Here is a 25,022-nt window from a genome sequence, read left to right as displayed (position 1 = left end):
ACATTAACATAGTTATTCTTAAAAATAAACAAAAAAATCATGCTGATTTCATATGTATATGGCAAATTAAAGTGGTTAACTTCACACACACACACAAAAAAAACAAAGCAGAATGGCAAATGGACATGGGAGAGGACAGAAAAGAGAGACATGTTGTAGGTAAACTAATGAGAATTCAGAAAAAGAGGGGCAGCCCCGGTGGCGCAGCGGTTTAGCGCCGCCTGCAGCCCAGGGCATGATACTGGAGCAGCTCAGGGCATGATCCCGGAGACTCTGGATCGAGTCCCACATCAGGTTCTCTGCATGGAGCCTGCTTCTCCCTCTGCCTGTGTCTCTGCCTCTCTCTCTCTCTCTGCATCTCTATAAATAAATAAATAAAATCTTAAAAAAAAAGAATTCAGAAAAAGAAACTCCAGAGATAAAAAAAAAACAATAATGATACTTAATGACAAGATTAAGGTTGTGTGGGTACAAGAATAATCCTTCTTTGAATTCACTAATGAAAAGTTTCATTTTTTCCCTAAAATTTAAAATTCAACTATCATTTTCTGTAGTGAAGATTTGATGGCATGTTCACCCAATGAAGTTATGAGTCTTATGAATTCTAAGGAAGCAAAACCAGCTATACTTACAGTATAATAGAAACCATTTTAGGGTGCCGAAGTGGCCCATACTTGGGGCAGGAAGCAAGAATAAATGATGAAGACTGAGTCTGGAGACCATCAAAGTAGGGAAGACATGTAGGCTACTAAACTGTACCAAATACAAGCCTGTGTTAAGAATGCATGGGACCAGGAGAGAAGATGAGTGGGAAATATCAGAGAGGATGACAGAACATGAGAGACACCTAATTCTGGGAAACGAACTAGGGGTGGTGGAAGGGGAGGTGGGCGGGGGGTTGGGGTGACTGGGTGATGGGCACTGAGGGGGCACTTGACAGAATGAGCACTGGGTGATATGCTATATGCTGGCAAATCGAACTCCAATTAAAAAAATAAAAAAAATTTAAAAAAAGAATGGATGGGACCCTGGGGAAGAGTGATTGCACATGGCTCACCAGACTCTCCTGATGCTGACAGACTACCCTGAACCAAGCTGTGTGCATTACTTCATAGCCACCACAGAAGACTGGCCTGAATGAGGTGCACCCCCAGACATGAACCCCAGAAACTTTTACTACTTTTGTGACCGCATGGTTCACCTGTTACACAAACTGAGTGTTGAAGCAGCTACTGGCCTGAAGAACATTTGAAGGAAATTAAAAATCAAGAGTGAGATAACATCCCATTTCGATTAATAAAAATTAACCCTTCTTTTTCATTCCCAAAGATGTGTGAAAATTGGTAACCAGAAATGACCCTATTGTTTTTGTGATACGACCACATGACAAAGACAACGCGGACAATTCACAAAAGATGGTGTCCATGATCCATGAATAACCAATATTTCCCATTATGTTTGAGAGCTGACAAGACCATTTAAACTATAGATGGTAATTTAACACCAGAACCTTGTTCTGAAACACACACTATTCACATGGCACAACTTCAATTGCTTGACAAATCACTACTGGAAAATGGCATTACTTCAATAAGACTATCAGGTATTCAGGAAGAAATGCAGGAAATATCCTATTTCCTAATCCTATAAATGATGTCACAACAACACAAAATTTTGGAACTTTAAAGACCAAAAATATAAAACCTTAGTTTTTTTAAAATGGATTAGTATACGCGTCCAAGCTACAAAAACCTGTTCAAAAAAACTACCCACACGCTGCACCCCACCCATACACTAGACCCAGAGACACGAGGCGGCCAGCGAAGCCCTCCTGTTCCTCGGCCTCGGGGCCAGGGTGACCCGGTTCCAACCCTCTGGGCAGGCACCAGAGACGGCAAGCGGGGCTGTCCACGGTACCGGGGGCCCGAAGGGCACGAGGACACCGCCTGGCTCTCGGGAAACGGGTGAGGGGACAAAGAGATCCGGGTGGTCAACACCTCAGTGACAAGGGCGAGGCGGGGGGGGGGGTGTTGGCCAAGAAGAAAGTGAGGGAGCTCAGGCGTCTTGCTCCACGACCCACGGACCCACCAACCCAGCACACCACCAGCCCAGGCTCCTCCCCAACGGGATCACAGGATCCCCACAGAGCTTTCTGGAGGCTGACTTGATGTGAGGACAAGGGGCAACTGGGTACCTTCAGCACTGGGATGGGGGCGTGGGTAGCGGTGTGTGCAGGGGTGGCAGAGGAGGGGAGGGGGGTGGAAATGAGGGACGGGAGCCTGGACGCTCGGGCACACGCGTGGAGGGGAAGGCTCAACCCAACCAGGACCTTCTTCCACCTGGGTGTGGGCTACAGAAACAGCCGGGGCCTCCACACTAAGGCGGGTCCCGGTGAGCCAGAACCTGAGCCTCCTTCGGGGCATCGGCACACGGACACCTGACTACTGGTGCATGGGGTCCAAGGGCGCTGGCCACGGGTCCAAGGGCGCTGGCCACGCTGCCGAGGGGCCACAACATATCAGGTGCCTGACCCTTCTGGCAGACTCTCCACACTAGTCTGTTGATGACCAGCTCCAAAGCAGCCGAGGCATTGGGACCCAGAGCCAAGAGCCATTCATTGACATTGCCCTGAACACACTGTTGGGATGTTAGAGAAGGTGCCCCAGAAAGTCAAGTGTGCAAACACAGAGGCCGCAGTGGAGGGACCACTCTGCCTACTAGACTTGTGTGGGGGAGTACTGGGGCCACGTGTCTGCCAGAAAGGGGGAAGCCCCCGTGAGATTGCACCCCGATACCATTGCCTGCACTGTTTTGTGGCAGGCCACCGATTCTTAGGCTGGTCCATGGTTGTGATGCTGGTAATAGGGTGGGGGGTGAGGGTGAGCAGCCTGGGGAGCTCGGAAAGCAGCAGGAGCAGGAGGAGGAGGCAGAGGTGGCTGCTGCTACTGATGCTTCCACTATGGCTCGAACCAGGAGGGCAACTGTCCCTTCTGGACTCGGCTCTGCACGCAGAAACGAGCCCCGCCGGCCCACCTTGCCCCTCCCCTCCTCCCCGACCACCTCAGGGCCACCTAGCCGAGTGGCCAAGGAGCGCACGGGACACAGGAACAACATTGGGGTCCCCCATCACACCCACAACTAAGGCAGCAGCTGGACCTCCGTGTGCCTCAGTCCCGACCCGCGCCGGTCTTAATCTGGGCTTCAGGACCGGGCCTGAGGTCAGCCCAGGCCTCCCATGCTTCTCTAGCTCCTACAGGAAGGAGCCCCAGGCCAAACGCCCAAGGGCCAACACCACGAGGCCTTCCAGAGCTCTAGTCCCGCCCAGACATGGTGGCCGACAGGGTGCGAGCCTGGGCTTCCCAAACCGAGCTGCAGGGCACCTGAGCGTCCCCACTTAGTCCCACTAGCGGTTTCCGGAGGCTCCCACACCTACCCTGAGGGAGCGCCGCTCCTAAGGGAACTTGAGGGGGTCCGACTGCACTCCACTTGGTCTCCCACGGCCTACTCCCAGGGACAGCAAGCGCTAGGCTCAGGGGATCGCCAACGCATTCCGCTTGATGGCAGTGTTGCACCAGCAATGCCAACCGGCCCTTCCCCAGGGCCTCTCCCTCCGCCCTTTGCCGAAGAAAAAAGGCCAAGCGCTGGCCACCCGGCTCCAACATGGCGGCTCCCGTGTCTGGGCCGCTTTCGCTTTAGGGGAGCGCGCCGGCTTCTGAGGCTTCTGAGGCTTCTGAGGCTTCTGAGGCTCCTGAGGCTCCTGAGGCATCTGAGGCCCCCTGGAGCGGAGCCCAGCGGAGCCTCGGTGCCCTCGGCCTCCCCTCGGCCGGCTTTGGGGATCGCAACGGTCGGGCGGGGCCCGGCTGGGCCCGCCGTGGGCCTCCCTCGGCGGCGGCCCCGGGACCCTGCGAGGCGCCCAGGCGCCCTCAGGACCCCCGCAGGCCCTCGGGCGCCCTCGGGAGACACACCGGTCTGGTGGTGGGGCCAGAGCCCTGCCCCCGGCCCGGCCTGGCCCCGGCTCAGCGGGCGCCCGATCCCGGGATCAGGACTCCCCCCGAGAGGCCAGCCTCACCCCTCAGGCCTCCAGCGGCCGGACGAAAAGGTCGGCTCTGGCCGTGGGGTCGACAGTGAGGTCCACGTCCCGCGGCCAGGGGACGGAGGGTCCCGAGGACTCGGCCCTTCGCCCATGATGCCCCCCCCCCCCCAGCCGCCACGGGAATTGAGGCGTGGATCCAGGCCCACTCGGGTCACTGTGGAGGGCAGCCCGGAGCCGCAGCACAGACGCCAAAGCGGCCCCGTGCCCGGTGCAGGCGCCCCCTCTGGACAGCTCCCAAGGGACGGGAGGAAGCCCAGCGAGGGGGGAACACACCCACGCGTGTGCCCGGGCTCCCGGGGACCCGTGCCCGTCACGGCCTAGCGGGCTCAGGCCAGCACACGCCGGACGCTGCTGCTCTTTGCCCCTTCTTGCCCATCAATCGGCCCAGATCCTACGGAGAACACCTCAGGGCCCTATCACGGGCGCACCCTGACAACCCGCCTCTTGTGCCAGGGCCCCAGTAGAAGCCAGAAGAACCACATACGCCCCCCGCCACCCCCCCACCCTCCCCCACACACGGTCACACGGTCTCTCACTCACGGCCGCTCACGCTCATTCACGTGAACACACATATTCCAGGCAGATACACTCACTCTCCCCGCACCACCACCCCCCCAAAACCCAAACACTGGGAGACCACACTTGGAGGTCACCCTTCTCAAAACCTCAGGAGGTGGCCCACACACCCCACAGCAAGCACCCGAATGGGTGGATGACAGGTGTCCGTTTCGACCCCGATTCCGTCCCCAAGGGTGTAACGGTGCTCCCGTCACGCACGGGGAACCCTCTCCACGCTCCCGAATGGCTCGAGGCTCCTCCAACGTCAACCCTCGGGGAACAGGTGTGCTTTCTGCCCTCTGGCAAACGGGAGAGGCCGCTTCTCCCAAGAGGCCCACGACCTCATGCTTCCTAGGCAGGGAGGGATGTCCCGGTCCCATCTGTGGCATGCAACTCCACCCCCCACCCCCCAACACCTCCAGAGGGTCCCTCTGGTGGCGCTTCCCACGTTTCAGTTCTACGAAGCCTGGCTGAACGACGCCCCACTGGACACAAATCCCATTCACGACCCGAGAGCTGGGGCCGGCGGCAGACCAGACTGAGGCAAGAAGACGCTGGGGGGTGGGTGGGAGTGGGGGTGGGGGGGTGGGGGGCGGGGGCGTGATCTTTAAACCTGGAGCCAAGAGGCCCGCAAAGGGACACGTTTCCCCCAAGACAGGCCCGCACGGGCAAAGTCCGAAGCACGGGTCCAGGCAACTCTTGTCGGGCCGTCCGCCTCCCGGGCCCACGGGAAGGGAGCTAGAAGCGGCGGGTGGTCGGCCTGAGGGTGAGGGTGACTTGCCTCCACTTGCCGGTCTCGGGTCGCCTTCGCGCCGCCGCCTTCACTTAGCCTCTCCTGACCCCTGCAAGGAAGGCCCGGGCCTGACTCAGCTCCAAAGGGCCATCGCGGACGCCCTCGACTGCCGGGCCTCCAAGCCACCCCCCCACCCCCCCACCGAGTGTCCGTTCCCCGAGGCCTACCGGCCTCCCTGGGGCTTCCCTTCTGACCACGAAGCCCAGGTCCGAACCACCCTCCACAAGCAGGCGGTCCTCCACCGAGGACCCCGAAGGGGGCGCGCGCCGCCCTGGCAAGGAAGGGTCCGGCTCCCACACAAGTCGACCGCCCCGACGGTCGATGGCGGGGCACGGGGCCGCGCCAAGGGAGGGTCACGCGGGCGTCCCCTAGCTCGGTGGTGCCGGGCTGGGCTTCGCGCCCGGCTCGCCAATCAGAGTCCGGGCACGGGCCCCACGGCACCCCAGGGCGGGACCGGTGACAGAGGCTGCGGGGGTACCCTGCCCGGGGACCGCTCGGCCCTGCAGGACCTCTCATCCCGCAGAGTCAGCGCAACGCCGCCCACCTTGCCCACCCCGCTTGTCAAGCAAGACTAGGCCAGCGAAGTCCTCCCTGCTCCTCGGTCTCGGTCTCGGGGCCAGGGAGACCCGGTTCCTCGCCCCTGGGCAGGTGCCGAGTCTCCGCGGTGCCGCTGAGGGCGCCGGGACCCAAAGGGCGCCTGGACACCGCCTGGAATCCAGGCGTGGGGGGGGGGGGGGGATCGGAGGGAGACCGGGGACAGGAGATGCAGCCCGCCTCCTCGGTTGCCCGGGGCCAGGTTTGACCAAGGAAGGGACAGCGTTGCACAGCCCTCGTGCCACCCCGTCCCCCACAAAACTAAGGGCCTTCCGGGAAGCTGACGTGTGTGAGGGGAAGGGGCAACACGCTCACGCTGCCTTTGGCACGCGGCGGCGGCGCGGGGAGTCACCTGCGGACGCTCGGGGGCTGCTCGTGGACGCGTGTGGACGGGAAGGCACGACCCATCCCGGACCTTCTTCCACCCGTGTGTGGGCCACCGGACAGCCGGGGCCTCCACGGAGGTCGGTCCGCGTGATCCAGAGCCAGAGCGGGAGCCTCCTTCGGGGCACTGGACTGGCAGATGCGTGCCTGACTATTGACTGGCCCACGGGGCAAACGGAGCTGGGCCCCCCAGCCCAGGGGACCGGGGCTCCGATCCCGGGAGCCTCAGAAGCGGGGGTGCTTGCTTGCTCGCCCGCGGGCCGTTGGCCCGCGGCCGAACCCGCCACCCGCCACCCGCCACCCCTCCACCCTCACCCCGAGGGGCCCGGCCCTTGACACGAGCGCCGCCATGTTGGGCGAGGGACAGCGGACACTGGCTTGGCTGCCGAGTTCTCTGGCGTGGCCTTTTTTTCTTCTGGCAGAGGGCGGAGGGAGAGGCCCTGGGGGAAGGGCCGGCTGGCATTCGCGGTGCAATACTGCCATCAAGCGGAAACTTCTCGAGGGATCCGGGAGCCCGGCGCCGTGCTCTCTGTCCCGCGTGGAGGGGCCGGAGGGATGTACGTGGAGGGAGTCCAGTCCGGGGGCCTGGGGGCCTGGCCGGTCGGGCCCGGGAAGCCCCAAGCCACGTCTGGGCGGGACTGGAGCGGGGTGACTCAGACACCCGGGCCGGGCCAGGGGGTGCCGGGCCTGTGGCCCGCGTGCCCCCTGCAGCCCCGCCAGGACGCGCACGGGAAACCTGGAGGACTGCCGCCACTGCTGGTGCGGACGGAGGCGGGGACCCTGATGTCCCCGTGTCCGGATCCCGGAAGGGGAACGGGTGTGGAGCCGGGCCACCCCGGGTCAAGGGGGGGGGGGGGGGGCCTTGAGCCTGAGGCGCGGTCTGGAGGCGGCGGCGGAGGGGTAGGGGCGGGGAGGAGGTGGTGGCGAGCTCCCCAGGAGGAGCAGAGAGTCCGGGACGGACGGGCCCCGATGGGAGCCGGAGCAGCAGCAGCACCAGCGGGCGGCCTCCTCCTCCTCCTCCTTCCTCCTCCTCCTCCCTCCTCCTCCTCCTCCCCTCCTCCTCCTCCTCAGCCGCCACCACCGCCGCCGCCGCCATGCCCCCGCGCCCCCCGCCCAAAACCCGGCCTGGGCCCACCAAGAGGGCTGTTGCCTGACAAGGAGTACCGGGAAGCGGCACTGCCACGTCCCGCGGCTTTCCCTTCTCTGGCGGAGGCCTGGTCCCAGTGCCCCCATTTCCCTCAGCCAAGTCCAGGCCAAGCTGCCGCCGCTCCCGCCCGCTCCCGCCGGCTCCCGCCACCATCGCCACCACCACCACCACCACCGCCACCCCCGCCACGTCCCGTCCGGGCCGGGCCAGGCCTCTGAGCTCGCCCCGTTTCCCTTCTGGGCCACCTTCTCCAACGTTCCACCACAGCCCTCAGGGCAACGACAGTCAGAGATACGGCTGCCTGACTCCTGCCTCAGCGTCCCAATGCCAACGCTCGCTCCAGAGTGGTCGTCAACGGACCAGCGTGGAGCGCCTGCCAAAAGGGCAGGCGCCTGGCCGATCGGCAACGGCCCTTCTGAACTTCACCCAGGGCCCAGTCGTCCCCGGAAGCCACCGGGCGGCGGCTCAGGGGATCGCCAACGCATTCCGCTTGATGGCAGTGTTGCACCAGCAATGCCAACCGGCCCTTCCCCAGGGCCTCTCCCTCCGCCCTTTGCCGAAGAAAAAAGGCCAAGCGCTGGCCACCCGGGCTCCAACATGGCGGGCTCCAACATGGCGGCTCCCGAGGTCTGGGCTGCTTTCGCTTTAGGGGTACACTTGTCTACTATTAGCAGGTTGAGCTGTTCCTCCTTCCCTCTTGTAACTGTGAGCCTACTTCGCATATTGGAGTGTATGGTATGTTGTGGAATAACATGGAAGCTTTATTAACCTGCTCTGTTTGGTTAATACTGAACTGATGGTTATAGGACACATCAGGAGATATACTGGTGTGATCTTGAGCTTTGAGCCACAGTTACACCCAAGCTGATAATTTACCTTTCAGGCACATTCCACTAGGGCTCCCTAATTCAGGTGCCTTTGACCAGGGTGGTTTACATGGTGACTTGTGGAAAAGAGATCGTTTTCTGCAAATCCATGGGCTGTGTTTATTTGTCAATCATAAGTTGCGCATATGTCACTAGCGGATGGAAGGTTTCAAGTTTATGTGTCTGTGTCCCAGGTATTTCTCTAGGATTTCAGGAGTCAATGGTGGCACGTATATTTTAGCATGGATCCCTCCGTATGCTGCTTGTTGAGATGGCAATCCACCTCATCCTTGCCCTAACGTTAATCTTTGATTGTCTGTAGATTCGCATGCAAGCATCTTCCTTTTTTCCTGTTCCACAATCATGAACTGCTTTGAGAGCCTTTTCTACCACAGGTGAAATTCTGGTACAGTACACAAAGTCCTGGTGTTAGGAATCTGCCTAGGGATTCTTTCCTTCTTGAACTTTGCTGAAATAATACCACAATCTGTGTTCTTCCTACAGTAAAATAAACTCTCTTGTTAAAGGAAAAAGAAGAAAATAAAGAGCACTCACTCACCAGAACATCAGCACTGGCCTCTTCATTTTCACTTCTTTCTTTCCTTTCATTCTGTCTCCCCTGCAGTGAGAGAGAGAGAGCTTGGTATGGGACCATCATAGTGCTGCATAAGAGGGTTTTGTATGCATCCCACTTAGGCCACCTTGAGTGTTTCAGGTCAGTATTCCTTTTTTTTTTTTTTAGTTTATTTTTTTTAACAAATTTATTTTTTTATTGGTGTTCAATGAACCAACATACAAAATAACACCCAGTGCTCATCCCATCAAGTGCCCCACTCAGTGCCCGTCACCCATTTCACCCCCACCCCCGCCCCTCCTCCCCTTCCACCACCCCTAGTTCCAGGTCAGTATTCCTAACACCTCTGGGGTCAACCAAAACTTCTGAATACAGCATGATGTGCACATCAACTTCACTCATCCTTCAAAAATTCCAAGGATTTTCATTCAGGGGTTTCAGAAAGCAGCTCATGTAGAATGTACCAGGTGAAACCTGAAGATATCTCCCATGATCTCTTTTCTGAGCCAACAGCCATCACCTTGGCATTTATACTCATAGCTTTCCCCCTCAGTTCTGGCCCTGAATGACCATGGAAGGATATCAATAGGTATCTTGTCAGGCCTGCAACCTTCTCTGGAATTGAGCGACAGACCCTCTACTAAGAAGCAGCTCATCTGACTCAAGGAGGTACCAGGTATCTTCCTCTCTGGCTGCACTGAGATATTCACCACATTTACTTTCCTGGGATGTGGACATTTTCTTTTCTTTTTTTTTTTTTTGACATTTTCTTTTAAAGATGTGGCAAGTTATGATTTACCAGCCTCTTTCTTCTGCATAGACACTGACACAAAAGTATGTATCCTGGTCACACGCACCCATATTTCAGTAACCATGACTCAGTATGCTGGTTGAAGACGGAAGTAGAGAGGAAGAAAAGAGAAACCCACTGTCTGAAGAGAAGGGACAAGTAAAATGACCTATGTTCTAAGCCCCTTGGCAGAGATGAAGGTACCCTACACTGGGTAGCTATGAGAAAAGAAATGGAGAGGATCAAGCAGGTCAGGACATTTACTCTGCACAGATGTGCCAAAACCAGGATACTTATATATGCTGGGAGTAGCCAAATGTGAAAGAGTGTATGGAGTATTATGCAGGATGTGTGGGGTCAGAGAACGGAATGTAGCATGCCCTCTGTGTCTGTTTAGTTTTCATTTGCATGCAATCCCTGCAGCATACATGAGGAAAAATTTCATGTGGTTGCCACCGCAGGTAGGGAGTTCAAAGGCAGAGACACCCCTTGGGAGCCGTCACCATGCAATGCTAAGGGTTTTTCTCTGATTGGGCAAAATTTCTATCCAATGTGGCATCTCCAAAGCAGTTATGGGGGGGAAAAAAAGAGGGGAAAATTTATATATATATATATATATATATATATAATATATATAATACACACATATGTGACACATAAACATATCTGTGTGTCTATTATTAATGAAAAAGTGAATGCTGAATGATTGAGTGGGTCTTTTAAGGACAGACTATAAAGACACTCTCAAAAGACAACTTCCCAGGAGGGGCTGCTGAACAATGGTCCTCACTCAGGTCATCTGACTGTGTGGATGAAGCCACTGGGCTCTCCATCTGTCCTACGGACTCCACCACTCTTACCCCCAATCCCCACAACTCACCTGGGGCACTCTGTGGTAGAGTGACTGAGGCTCCCGGAGGTGAGCATGGGCAATCTACCTCCCTGTCTTCTTACATAACAGAGCCCCTGTCACTTCCTCCACAATGGCCTACTCTTGAGCCCTTAAGCTAGATGAAGTAGCTGGGTAAATGCAAAAAGGAGCCAATAACTCAAGGAGAAGACATGAAATCCAGGTCCTGGTGTCAGCTATTGTTATGGAATCAATGTCCTCAGAAAGCAAGGATTCTGCCCTAGAACCATATGGGTATCCATACAAAAGTGTGCCAAGAAAAGAGGGTCCCAGTTGCCAGGATATCCACATTTAAAACTCTTAAGAGAGATGTGGGATGAATCCACAGATGTATGTATTATTTCAGATGTTACTATAGGTATATTCTCATTGCCATCAAGAAGTCCAAATATATGAGATACCACTTCCCACAACACCACAGGACAGTCAACCCCATTTGGGGGCTTCAGTGTCCTCAGGCACCTTTTTTGATCCTCAAAGGGCAGAGGCAGAAACCTCACAAACAAGCAGGGATGGCATTTCTGGAGCAACAGTTCCATCAAGCAGATACTTTTTAAGCAAAGCCTGCAGCACCTTCGGGTCTTCTGAGGAAGGTTTGTGAGGGATGAAGGGTGGGAGTGGGGCACCCACAAGATTCTCTGGGCCAGACCCAAAACACACCCAGGATCAGTGGAGAATTAACACAGGGTGGATAGAGACAGACTCAGCCATCAAGTAGGGGATGCAGGCCTCCCCAGGCAGTGGGGGCGTGGCCTTGGCTGCTGCCTTGTTAAAAAACAAAGAGCTGAAGTTCAATTCCAGGGAATCTGGCCTGTGGATCCTTGCCCTTGGTGCAATAACAAGCTCAGCCAGTGAGGCCCCTAGGGTTTCAGGGCCCTGGGGAACCCAGGACCAGAAGCTCCAGGGTCAACTGCCATCCCTCAATGGGGTAGCATCTTGCAGACAGGATGGAAAATTTCCTGATTATTTGGTACTAGACCCAGACAAGGAAGAGTAAGGCAGGTACACTGCAGGTTTGAGTTAGAGCTGTGTTTTGATTACTTTGGCTCCCTCTACAAAGAGAATCTGGGTCTTAGGCCCCAAAGTATCCCAGAAAGCCCTCCTTGTCCCATATGAGAAAGGTTGTAGGTATGGGATAGAACAGAACAGGATCAGTATACTGAAAGGAACATCGTCCTCCAGAATGAAGGGATCCAGGTCTGTTTTCTGCACTACTTGTTGAAAACGTCACAGCTCAAATGCAACCTATTCCTCAACCTCCCTTTCAGTGTATGGGCATATGACCTGAGTCCTCTTGTTTGGGGACTCTCCTGGGATTTCTTGTAAGGGTCCATGTTCTATACATGGCCAGAGGGGTGCACTGAGACCATCCTGGTCTAGGAACCAGTCAAACCATGTCAGTCAGAACCCGGCACTGGGAACTAAGCAAAAGATTGTTCAACACCAATAGGCTATGCTTATATAAGGCCAGAAGTATAAAATGAAGGGGCAGGGAGTGGGTTTCCACACTCTTCCAGGAGGGGTGAAATCAAGGAGCGTGTGTGGAGGGAAGAGTTGAACATGGAAACCTGCTCGTAAAAGCTAGGCAAAGAGCATGAGCTACCCCAGAGGTTCTTCTGGAAGCAGACTATCACAACAGCTGAAGTCTAAAATGAATTGCTGTGTTCCCAGCAGTATGTGCCTTGTTCCTATCTTAGAGAGACATGCTTGATCTGTGGAGGATATGGGTGGAGGGCGGTGTCTCTCAACCCAAGAGCTATGTGGTATTCTAAAGACACCTGTCCTTGTATCTGGCCTATATTCATTTTGGCTAGGGTATATCCAGCCAAATCATGTTTCCTTTTTTTTTGGGGGGGGGGGTTCTCTTGGTCTACAAATTAATGTATTGCTCCAGAGGCCTGATGCGACTGAAGGCTGTTAGAAATCTTTTAAATCAATTGAGAAAATCAAGCAAAATTTTAAAGAGCCTCTACTGCATGCCATAGACCCCCAAAGAAAGGCAAGTCACAATCTTAGGTTATCCTTTTCATCCTCAAAACACTGTCCATGCAGGATAGCAAACAACGGTTTAGGTGGAAGGTAAGATGTCTATTTTTATGTCAATCTACACGTGCACTGACATAGAGGTTTACCCGTCTCCACCCAGGTATTTTGTTCTGGTTTTATATTAAAGGAGACTCACCAAACTTTGACCCTGCAGGAACCTTTCTGCTTTTCTCCCCTCAAGAGAGAACACACTTCTCCCAAGTGTTCAGGTCCACAAGGACCACATTCTCATTCTTTTTATGGTAGGCAGTGTATATTCCCTCTCATGGCTGAATAACAGGACATCCCACTCTACCTCCAGAGGGTCCTTTTGGTCCCTTTCTACTTCTCAATTCTACAAATCCTGGGTGAAAGACACTCTCTTGGATGCACTCCTCTGCTCATTTATATGTGAATGTAATTCTCCCCTATTTTCAGAGAAGCAACAGAATGAACCAAAATTCTCATATACTTTCATTTTTTGATCAATGTTGCCAAATGGTTTTCCAAGAGGAGTACCTAAAATGCATCCTGCCCAGTATTAGATGTTCCAATTCCAACAGAACTGACTAGTCGTCTTCACTGAGGTCAATATAAAAGGTAAGAGGGATCCCTGGGTGGCGCAGCGGTTTAGCGCCTGCCTTTGGCCCAGGGCACGATCCTGGAGACCCGGGATCGAATCCCACGTCGGGCTCCCGGTGCATGGAGCCTGCTTCTCCCTCTGCCTGTGTCTCTGCCTCTCTCTCTCTCTCTCTCTCTCTCTCTCTCTGTGTGTGTGTGACTATCATAAATAAATAAAAATTAAAAAAAATTTAAAAAAAATATAAAAGGTAAGAGGTATATCCTGATGAATATGCAAATACCTGCCTCCACTCCATGTGTTTCCTTCTATCTCCTTGACTAAAGTAGGTTTACACTGATATGGAGTCTAAGGCTTCATGGACGCTTGGGCATCAACCAGTTTTGGAAAGCCCCCTTTCATGCCATGCTTTGAACTAGATTCTCCAATTTTCAGATATTTTACTTTGGCTCTCATCAGCAAATAAGGGCCTACGTACATTCAAAGCACAAATAGGAACAATGGAAGATCCTAAAGAACATGACTAAGCATTGTGTATTCCCTATGTTTGAAGGGAACCACTGTATGCCATATTTAACTAGGCCTTGAAAAGAAAAGCAATGCAATATTTAGAACTGTTTTATTCTGATCCTCTTAAATTCTGGTTTATGGGGGTACCTGGGTGGTTCAGTGGGTTAAGCACCTGCCTTTGGCTCAGGTCATGATCTGGGATGGAGCCCTGCATCTGGGCTGTTCAGTGGGGAGTCTGCTTCTCTCTCTCCCTCTGCCCCTTCCCCTGCTCATTCTCTCTCTCTCTCTCATTCTCTTATTATAAACAAACAAACAAATAAATAAATTCTTTTTAAAAACCTGATTTATAGGCTCCACAGTACTCTAAACTTAGCCTATCTTGTTAGGTACACTAGGGTGTCAATACCCTTTTCAAATTAATCAATTGAGAGCTATATCATCTTCTGGAATCACTGGATTAATGTCTGTTGCCCATGCTTCTTATCTGCAATGGTCTAGCCAGGCTGTGCTCCTTGGCTTCCAGTAAGATTACCAAGATCCTCTTGTTTGGAAATATACTTGAGACCTCAAGTAAGAGGTTCACTCTATCTTCAAGTCAGCATGAACCCTTGTCAAAAGGGTACACTGAGATCACCATGCTCACAGTACTGGGGTAGAGACCACATGAGACTGTTTGTTTGGGTCTTGGCCTGTGCTCAGCAAATAAGGTCTCAGTCAGCATCTTCCCCACATAACATTAACTTCCAAAATCTTTGGATTTTCAGCAAATGTGTTAAAGGAGAAATCCAAAGGTTTTAGCACCTTCCAATGAGATACTAAAAAAAAGCAGTAACATTTGAATTCTGTTTGCAACACTACACTTAAGAGAGAAAACAAAATATTTCAGAGAATTGATTTGTAACTTTTCACACAACTTTTACCCCCCCCCAGTGCTGGAAAAACCAAAACTCAGAAGCTATGCTTTAAATTTTTTTCACCTTTCCTAGAGATGGTAAGAACAAATATGGAAAATATTTATAACCTTCACTGAGGTTAACAAAATTCTTAACAATCAAGGACCTTACCAATTTTTTTTCAGCCTGATTCCATGGACAAATATTCCATTACTAAAGAGATTTATATTACCAACAATTAAAGATCATATACCTAGGAATAATCTAACAAAAATATGAAAAACTTACATGAGATAAACTTTAAAGTGTCCTGAAAGACAGAAAAACACACTTAAGAGTAAAAATGTATTATATTCTTGAATAAAAAGATTCAACCTCTTAAGTATGTTCATCATCAGTTAATTTTTTTTTTAATTTTTTTTTTAACTTTTTTATTTATTTATGATAGTCACAGAGAGAGAGAGAGAGAGAGAGAGGCAGAGACACAGGCAGAGGGAGAAGCAGGCTCCATGCACCGGGAGCCCGACGTGGGATTCGATCCCGGGTCTCCAGGATCGCGCCCTGGGCCAAAGGCAGGCGCCAAACCGCTGCGCCACCCAGGGATCCCCATCATCAGTTAATTAATCTATTCTAATCCCAAGAAAAATCCAAAAGGCTTTAGAAGGTCCTGTTGTTTTCCATTATTCATAAGGGACAACAAAATAAACAGGCAGGAATATCAGGAGAGTTCTGATAATGAATAGCCATGTGGTGGGATGACTAGCTCTACCATATATAGAACAAAAAGGCCAAGAATAGACACCAAAATGGGCTACTTTCTTACACCATACACAAAAATAAACTCAAAATGGATTAAAGACCTAAATGTAAGAACTGAAACCAAAACTCCTAAAACACACATACACAGAGGCAGTAAACTCTTAAGTCATCAGCCCAGGCAATATTTTTCTGGATATGTATCCCAAGGCAAGGGCAACAAAAGCAAAAATAAACAATTGGCAGAATGGCAAACTAAAAAACTTTTGCACAGCAAAGGAGACCATCAAAAAAATGAGAAAGCACCCTACTGAACGGGAGAAGATATTTGCTAATCATATATTCAATAACAGGTTAATACTCAAAATATATTAAAAAAACTCCTACAACTCAGTAACAAAAAATAATCCCATTAAAAAATGGCCAGAGGACCCAAACAACTATTTTTCCAAAGACATACAGACGGCCAACAGACGTATGAAAAGATAACTGACATCACCTAACATCAGAGAAATGCAAATTAAAACTACAGTGAGATATATCACCTCACACCAGTTGGACTGGCCAGTATCAAAAAGACAAGAAATAACAAGTGTTTGTGAGGATGTGGAAAAAGGGGAACTCGTGCACTACTGACGGGAATGTAAACTGGTGCAGCCACTATGGAAAACAAGGAGATACCTCCAAAAATTGTAAGTAGAAATACCATACAATCCAATAATTCTACTATTGAGTACCTGAAGAAAACAAAAACACTAATTCAGAAAAAAACATATGCACCCTATGTTTACTGCAGCTTTACCTACAATATCCAAGATATGGAAGCATCCATATGGAAATGCCACTGATAGATCAACGGATAAAAATGTGGTACATATGTACACGATGGAGTATTACTCAGCCATTAAAAATGAAATCTTGCCGTTTGCAGCAACATGAATGGACTTAGACAGTATTAACTAAGTGAAGTCAGAGGAAGATGAATACCATGATTTCACTTACATGTGGAATCTAAAAAAACAAAGCAAACAAGACAAAAAACAGAAATATTCTCAGAAATACAGATAACAAACATATTGCTGCCAGAATGGAGGAGGGTGAGGTGATGGGTAAAATAGGTGAAGAGAATTAACAAGTACAAATTTATAGTTATAAAATAAGTAAGTTATGAGAATGAAAAGTAGAGCATAGGGTATATAGTCAATAATACTGTAGTACAGATGGCAACTACACTTATTGTGGTGAGCATGTCATAATGTTATGTAATTGAATCACTATGTTACACAGCTGAAGCTATTTTTTTAAAGATAATTTATTTTTAGTAATTTCTACACCCAGTGTAGGGCTCAACTCACAACTCCAAGATCAAGAGTCACATGCTCTTCTGACTGAGCCAACCAAGGTATTCCCACCTGAAACTAACTTAATACTGTATGTCAAAGACACTTCAATTAAAAAAAAAAAAAAGAATAGACCCAAAGGCATAAAAGAATTTAGCATAGGGGGTGCCTGGGTGGCTCAGCTAGTTAAGCATTTGACTTCAGCTTAAGGTCATGATCTCAGGGCCTAGGATCAAGCCTGCATTGGACTCCACACTAGGCTGGGAGGCTGCTGCTTGTCCCTTTCCAACCACCCCCCTCCCGCCCCCACACTTGTGCCCTCTCTCTCTCAAATAAATAAAACCTTGGGAAAAAAGGGGATTTAGCATACAAAAGCCTCCTAGATCAGTGGAAGTAAAGACAGATTTGGGGCCAAAGAGTACCTACCTAGAAAAGGTTCTTGGGGGACGCCTGGGAGGCTCAGCCGTTTCAGCATCTGCCTTTGGTTCAGGGTGTGATCCCGTGGTCCCAGGATTGAATCCCACGTCGGGCTCCCTGCATGGAGCCTGCTTCTTCTCCCTCTGCCTATGTGTCTTTGCTTCTCTCTGTGTCAGTCATGAATAAATAAACAAAATCTTTAAAAAAAAAAAAAGGTTCTTGGTTCTACACACAATAAGCCAGGATAAACTCTACATGGATCCAAGAATTGAATGTGCAATGAAGAGAATCATATAACTATTAAAAGAAAGCATGGGCTGATTCTGTTGTAACTGTACAGTAGGAAAAACCTTTCTACCTTTCACTCAAAACCCATCAAACAGGATACATATGAACAGATAAAATTCACCGTATTAAAACAAAAACTCATAAAGTCAGAAGAGCAATGATAAATAGGAAAAAATACTTCCAACTCACAGTAGGCTTACTAAAACAGAGGAAGCTTTAGAAATAATTTCAGTACCACCCAGAGTAAAATATTAACAGTCCACAGAGAAACACAAAACTACCCTAAATATACAAAAAGGTTCCTTACCAACTCAAGGAAAATCCAAACAAAAATTGCACTGTTAGACAATTTCTTACACATCAAGAGTTTCTACTCGTGACCTGCCCCTCTGAGGGGCTTGTATTACCAGTTTATTGTATTAACTTTTTATGTATTAACTATATTCTTGACCCTGTGTTGAATCTGGCTCATCTTTTTTTTTTTTTTAAAGATTTATTTAGGGGTGCCTGCGTGGCTCGGTTAAGCATCTGCCTTTGGCTCACGTCATGATCTCAAGGTCCTGGAATCAAGCCTGCTACACTGGGCTCCCTGCTCAGTGGAGACCCTACTTCTCCCTCTCCCTCTGCTGCTCCCCCTGGCTTGTACTTGCTTGCTCTCTCTCTTAAATATATAAATATTTAAAAATAAAGTAATTGAAATAAATTTCAAAAGACTTATTTGAGAACACAAGCAGGAGGGGGAGAGGGAAAGAGAAGCTCAAGCAGACTCTGCACTGAGCATGGAGCCCAACATGGGGTTCAATCTGACCACAAGATCATGACCTCAGCTGAAACCAAGGGTTGGATGCTTAACTGATTGTGCGACTCAGGGGCTCCAAATCTGGCTCATCTTACATGGTCTCAAGTCATCACTTGTTATTTTCTTGCAAGGATTTGTCCTACACGTGCAGAGAGTCAAATGCCTTCTCACAGGATGATGTTTTTACACAAAGTGTGGAGCCAATCTCTTTGAATACTTAAAATGCGTGCCATCCCTTATGTGAAAGTCCCTAACTCTTAAATTTCAATTGCTATTTCATGCCATCAAATCTTCTTTGCAGAACTTATGTGAGGTGTTAAATTTTGGAAATAAGACCAAACATTTGCCTCAATATCAGTAATAAGAAACACAAGCACACACTATCATCCAGAAATATCCAACATAAATGTGTTTTCTTTCCTTCTAAACTTTTCTGTCTATATCTAATTGGTTCACTTCATACGTATTTTTTTTTTTCCCCCGGGTGTCCCCTGCTTCTCAAAAGTTTGGGTTACACCATTTCACTTTTATGAAAGACCAACATCAGTACGGTAACAGCTTTCTTTGCAAAAGTAACAAATCTTGGATTTTCTTCAATTAGCAAAACCAGGTACTACTATTGTTCTTAAAAGGGATGTGGCCTAACAGTAACTGTCAAACTTTTGAAAGTGTGGGACCCTCTTAGCTTTATGCCATTTCAGCTTAAGATAGGTTTCACAGGAATTTCTTTAATTTCTGATAGGAAAAACCTGTATTGCCATTAGTCTTCATTACCTTTGATAACCTGAAATTGCTTAAGAAGCTTGTTTCTTTCAGATCCTCCTATTGCACAGAAAACTGTAAAAAGATGAAAATGTAAACCACCAGTAATCGTATTGCTTGAGGAAAGCCCCTGAAAATTTGGGGGCCTAGTTAAATGCATTTGTGGAAATAGCTATTATTTTAGGTCAAAAATTCATTACTAACATCTGTGCTGTTTGATAATCATCAACTTTTCCAAAAAATAGTGTTTAAAAATCATAACTTAGGGATGCCTGGGTGGCTCAGGGGTTGAGCATCTGCCTTTGGCTGAAGTCGTTGATCCCGGGGTCCTGGGATCGAGTCCCACATCCGGTTCACTGCAGGGAGCCTGCTTCTCCCTCTGCCTAGGTCTCTGCCTGCCTCTCTGTCTCATGAATAAATAAAATCCTTAAAAAAAGACATAACTTAAATTTCTATTTTGTCTTTAAAAAGAATAGAGATATGGTTAGAAAATGGTCTGAAAGAGCCTCCTCAAAATTCTACTCCCTTGGAGAAAACACAATCAACAGCATGGCTCTTCCACCTGCTTTATTTTTGTTCATGAATGGCCAATGAGATACGTGTATCTGGATAGGTATGTGACACATAAACACATGTGTATAAAGCAAACTTTGTCCTTAGTTCATTTCTATAAATATAATTATGTAACCTTTTTGTTTTTCAGATTTCACCAGGGTCTGAATAAGGTGTGACATCTGTCATAAATAAACATGGACAGAATGGATTTGTGGGAGTTCTGATACTACAGAGTAGGAATCATTTAATGAATGAAATACAGTAAGGTCATAGAACTAACAGAAAGCTATTAAAAGTTTTAAATATACAGGAATATAAGAGGCTGGATTCCGCTCAAAAATTACTAGAACTGATACAGGAATTCAGCAAGTCGCAGGATATAAAAATCAATGCACGGAAGTCAGTTGCATTTCTATACACTAACAATGAGGCAGAAGAAAGAGAAATCAAGGAATCTATCCCATTTACAATTGCACCAAAAACCAGAAGATACCTAGGAATAAACCTAACCAAAGACGTTAAAGATCTGTACTCTGAAAACTATAGCATACTTATGAAAGAAATCGGAGAAGACATAGAGAAATGGAAAAATATTCTATGCTCATGGATTCAAAGAACAAATATTGTTAAAATGTCTATGCTACCCAAAGCAACCTACACATTCAATGCAATCCTTATCAAAATACCATCAATGTTTTTCACAGAGCTGGAACAATCCTATAATCTATATGGAACCACAAAAGACCCCGAATAGCCAAAGGAATCTTAAGAAAGAAAATCATCAAGCTATATTACAAAGCTGTGATCATCAAGACAGTATGGTACTGGCCCCAAATCAGACACATTGATCAATGGAACAGAATAGAGAATCCAGAAATGGACCCTCAACTCTCTGGTCAACTAATCTGACAAAGCAGTAAAGACTATCCAATGGAAAAAGGACAATCCCTTCAACAACTGGTGTTGGAAAAATTGGACAGTCACATTCAGAAGAATGAAACTGGGCCAATTTCTTATGCCATACACAAAAATAAATTCAAAATGGATGAAAGACCTAAATGTGAGACAGGAATCCATCGAAATCCTGGAAGAGAACACAGGCAGAAACTTCTTTGACCTTGGCCTCAGCAACTTCTCACTAGACTCATTTTCTTTTTTTTTTTTTTTTATAAATTAATTTTTATTGGTGTTCAATTTACCAACATACAGAATAACACCCAGTGCTCATCCCGTCAAGTGTCCCCCTCCGTGCCCGTCACCCATTCACCCCCACCCCCCGCCCTCCTCCCCTTCCACCACCCCTAGTTCATTTCCCAGAGTTAGAAGTCTTTATGTTCTGTCTCCCTTTCTGATATTTCTCACACATTTCTTCTCCCTTCCCTTATATTCCCCTTCACTATTATTCATATTCCCCAAATGAATGAGAACATACACTGTTTGTCCTTCTCCGATTGACTTACTTCACTCAGCATAATACCTTCCAGTTCCATCCACGTTGAAGCAAATGGTGGGTATTTGTCGTTTCTAATGGCTGAGTAATATTCCATTGTATACATAAACCACATCTTCTTTATCCATTCATCTTTCGATGGGCACTGAGGCTCCTTCCACAGTTTGGCTATTGTGGACATGGCTGCTAGAAACATCGGGGTGCAGGTGCCCCGGCGTTTCATTGCATCTGAATCTTCGGGGTAAATCCCTAACAGTGCAATTGCTGGGTCGTAGGGCAGGTCTATTTTTAATTCTTTGAGGAACCTCCACACAGTTTTCCAGAGTGGCTGCACCAGTTCACATTCCCACCAACAGTGTAAGGCAAGGGAAACCAAAGCAAAAATGAACTACGGGGACTTCACCAAAATAAAAGCTTCCGCTCAGTGAAGAAATCAACAAAACTAAAAAGCAAACTACAGAATGGGAGAAGATATTTACAAATGTCTTATTAGATAAAGGGTTAGTATCCAAAATCTATAAAGAACTTATCAAACGCAACACTCCAAAACAAATAATCTAGTTAAGAAATGGGCAGAAAACACGAATAGACATTTTTCCAAAGAAAACATCCAGATTGTTAACAGACACATGAGAAGATGTTCAACATCATTCATCATCCAGAAATTACAAATCAGGTGCCTGGGTGGCTCAGATTAAGCATCTGCCTTTGGCTCAAGTCATGATCCCAGGGTCCTGGGATAGAGTGCTGCACAGGGCTCCCTGCTCAGCGGGGAGCCTGCTTCGCCCCCTGGGGCTCCCCCTGCTTGTGTTCTCTCGATCTCTGTCAAATAAATAAATAATTTTTTTTTATAAAAAAGGAAAATACAAAACAAAACTACAATGATACCACCTCCCATCTGTCAGAATGGCTAAAATTAACAAGACAGGGAACAACATATGTTGGAGAGGATGCAGAGAAAGGGGAACCTTCTTTAACTGTTGGTGGGAATGCAAACTGGTGCAGCCACTCTGGAAAACAGTATGGAGGTTCCCCAAGAAGTTAAAAATAGTGCTACCCTACAACCCAACAATTGCACTACCAGGTATTTACCCAAAGGATACAAACATAGTGATTCGAAGGGGCCCCTCACCCTAATGTTTATAGCAGCAATGCCCACAATAGGCAAACTGTGGAAAGAGCTCAGATGTCTTTTGACAGATGAATAAAGAAAATGGAATATTGCTCAGCCATCAAAAGGGATGAAATCTTGCCATCTGCAACATGGATGGGACTAGAGGGTACACTTAATAAATCAGAGGAGGACAAATACCATATAATTTCACTCATGTGGAATTTAAGAAACAAAACATATAAACATAGGGGAAGGGAAGGAAAAATAAAAGAAGACAAAAATAGGGAGACAAACCATAAGAGGATCTTAACTATAGTAAACTAAGGGTTGCTTGGAGGGGAGGTGAGTGGGGATCTAGGGTAACTGGGTGATGGGCATTAGGAGGGCATGAGATTGAATGAGTACTGGATGTTATATAGAACTCAAGAATCACTAAAATCACCTCTGAAACTAATAATACACTATGTCAGTGAAATTGAATTTAAATTAAAAGAGACTAGATTCTTTCACTTAGGTCATTTTACCTCTTCAAATTTAGCCCCCCTGCTAAGTTATACATCAGGAGGAGCACAAACTACTTGTGAAAATTAACCCTGGTCTCACCAAGTCCCATCATGGATGACATCTCCTCATATTCTCTTGCGACCTATTATGTGAACCTAATGGTTTTACTTAAACTATTTACTTTTTTTAATTTAAATTCAATTAACACACAGTATATTTTTAGTTTCAAAAGTAGAGGTCAGTGATTCATCAGTACCACGTAATACCCAGTGCTTGTTACCTCACCCAATTATCCCATCCCCCTTCGCTCCAGCAACCCTCAGTTTGTTTCCTATGACTATACTATATGTTGGCAAATCGAACTCCAATAAAAAAATTTAAAAAAAAACAAGAGTCTCTTATAGTTTGTCTCCCTCCCTGATTTAAACAACTTACAGGACGCAATAGTTTCCCAGGCCAGTCACTGGCACCGGGTTTCTCGCAAGATTTTCAGGAAAGTTTGTCAGAAATGAGTAGAGAGGATTGAGTCCAACACGGCCAACAAGGACATCTATTCGTCTCTCATTCCCTAGAAGCAGCATGTTTCTTAATACGATTTTTATGTTTTTTTTTTTTTAATCAGAGTTCGACTTGCCAACATAGAGTATAACACGAGAAGTTACTTCTCTCAAGATACGTTCCGAGGAGCCCTCCATCCAAACCGACCAAGCCGAACCTCCCGCGGCCACGCAAATGGAGAGGAAGGACAGGGGAGAGAGAAGGGATCCAGGGGACCCCCCCGCAGCCACAGGGAATCGCTCCCGGGCCCTCGGCCGGCCGGGGGGGGGGGCGTCCGTCCGGGAGAGCTGCTACCGGGCTCTCCCGCGGCCGCGCCAGGGCGCACAACTTAGAACTTAGGCGGCGGTCCGTTCCCGGCGCCCACACCCGACCGGCCTCGCCGAAATGCCAGTCCCCGCGGCCGCCAGCACCGGCCGAGGTCGCGCGCCGGGCACAGGCTGCCAGCACGCTGGGGGACCGGGAAGGCCCCCGGGCTCGGAAGGGCCGCCCAAGCCCGGCCCCCAGCCCCGGGGCCCCTCGCGGCCGAGGAAGGGAAAGGAAAGGCAGCGGGACAGAGGCCGAAGGACCCACCTGGCAGAGGCCGCGCGCCGGAGGGACAGAGCCCGGGAGTTGGGACGCTCGCGCGGGGTCGCACGGTCTGATTGGGCCCCGGGCCACCTCTGCCGCAAAGCAGCGCCCTGGTCGCTCGGGCAGGCCACAGCCCCCCCCCCAGCGCCAGCGGCTCCCACTCCCCGGAGCGGGTAGGGGATGAAGGTCCGGGGGGAGGGGTAAGAATCCGGGTTCCTCGGCGTTGGCCCCGCCCAAGGGAGTGGAGGGGCAGGCTTAGGAAGGTTCCCGGGCGCTTGGAAGGGGCGGAGAGAGGTGGGCGTGGGAAGGTAAGAGCCAAAAGCCGTTTTTTGCATTTGCTCTGGAAAATCAATTTGTCCTTCTTGTAGGGTCCGTGCCGGCAAAATGATGAATGTGCTGAAACAAAATTTACCGTTCAACGGTCCCAAAACCATTTAGAGGGAAAAGAAGTTTAAACAAATACACTTCCAAACGTTGTTACAAGTTTGCATCATTCATATGCATGAAGTTATCAAAACTTTTATTGCTTCCTCCCCAGATGAGTGTTGGGATCCGAAAAAATGCAGGCACTCCTTCCTCCCCATCGCCTCCCTCCCGCTCTTTGCCGAGGACCTGCTAGGGAGTCGGCGCTCTTGCATAACTACTGCACACTGCCTAGGTGGATAGGGATGTCCTGGGTCCGAAGGAATCACAGCGACTGGCAGGTTTCTCCTGCCTGGCCGGTATATTTATCGATTTCTTCCTAACTGTTGAAAGAGGAACATGTTGGTCTGGCAAAATAATGCTCCCATAATGGAGACGCGTGTAGATTATGAGAGGAAAAGGAACCTAACAGGTGACGCTGCCACTCGAGATGAGGGGTATTAATTAGTCCTGTATCCTCCCAGCAAGTTCTAATCTAAGGAGAGAGAGAAATGCAAATAAAAACAACTGTCTAGTGGCATCTGCGTGGCACGATGGGTTAAGCATCTGCCTTGGGCTCAGGTCTTGATGCCAGAGTTCTGAGATCAAGACCCCCTAGGGCTCCCTGCTCAGTTGGGAGCCTGCTTCTCCTCTCCTTTTTTGCTCCCCCCCCCCCTTGAGCACACGTGCTCTCTCTCTCTCAAATAACATCTTAAAATAAGAAAAACCCAACAATTGTCTTAGGAGCTCCCTAGGCCTATGGGTAACCACCAGCTATTTGGTTACTCAACAG

The 25,022-nt window shown here is 49.1% G+C and overlaps 1 long non-coding RNA gene across 1 annotated transcript; it reads right to left on the bottom strand.

Annotated features, from left to right (window-relative positions):
* Window positions 1–8,993: 8,993 nt before the first annotated feature.
* On the bottom strand, window positions 8,994–24,041 carry LOC129514279 (uncharacterized). The gene is made up of 3 exons (XR_008665390.1): window positions 23,831–24,041; window positions 17,240–17,397; window positions 8,994–9,054 (listed from the first exon to the last, which is right to left on the bottom strand). It is a non-coding gene; the product is annotated as an uncharacterized LOC129514279 (long non-coding RNA).
* Window positions 24,042–25,022: the final 981 nt, after the last annotated feature.

Source organism: Nyctereutes procyonoides, unplaced genomic scaffold (assembly GCF_905146905.1).
Source record: "Nyctereutes procyonoides isolate TBG_1078 unplaced genomic scaffold, NYPRO_anot_genome, whole genome shotgun sequence".
Taxonomy (NCBI): Eukaryota; Metazoa; Chordata; class Mammalia; order Carnivora; family Canidae; genus Nyctereutes; species Nyctereutes procyonoides.
Note: the sequence above shows the minus strand (reverse complement) of the source record. Positions and strands in the feature narration are given on the sequence as shown.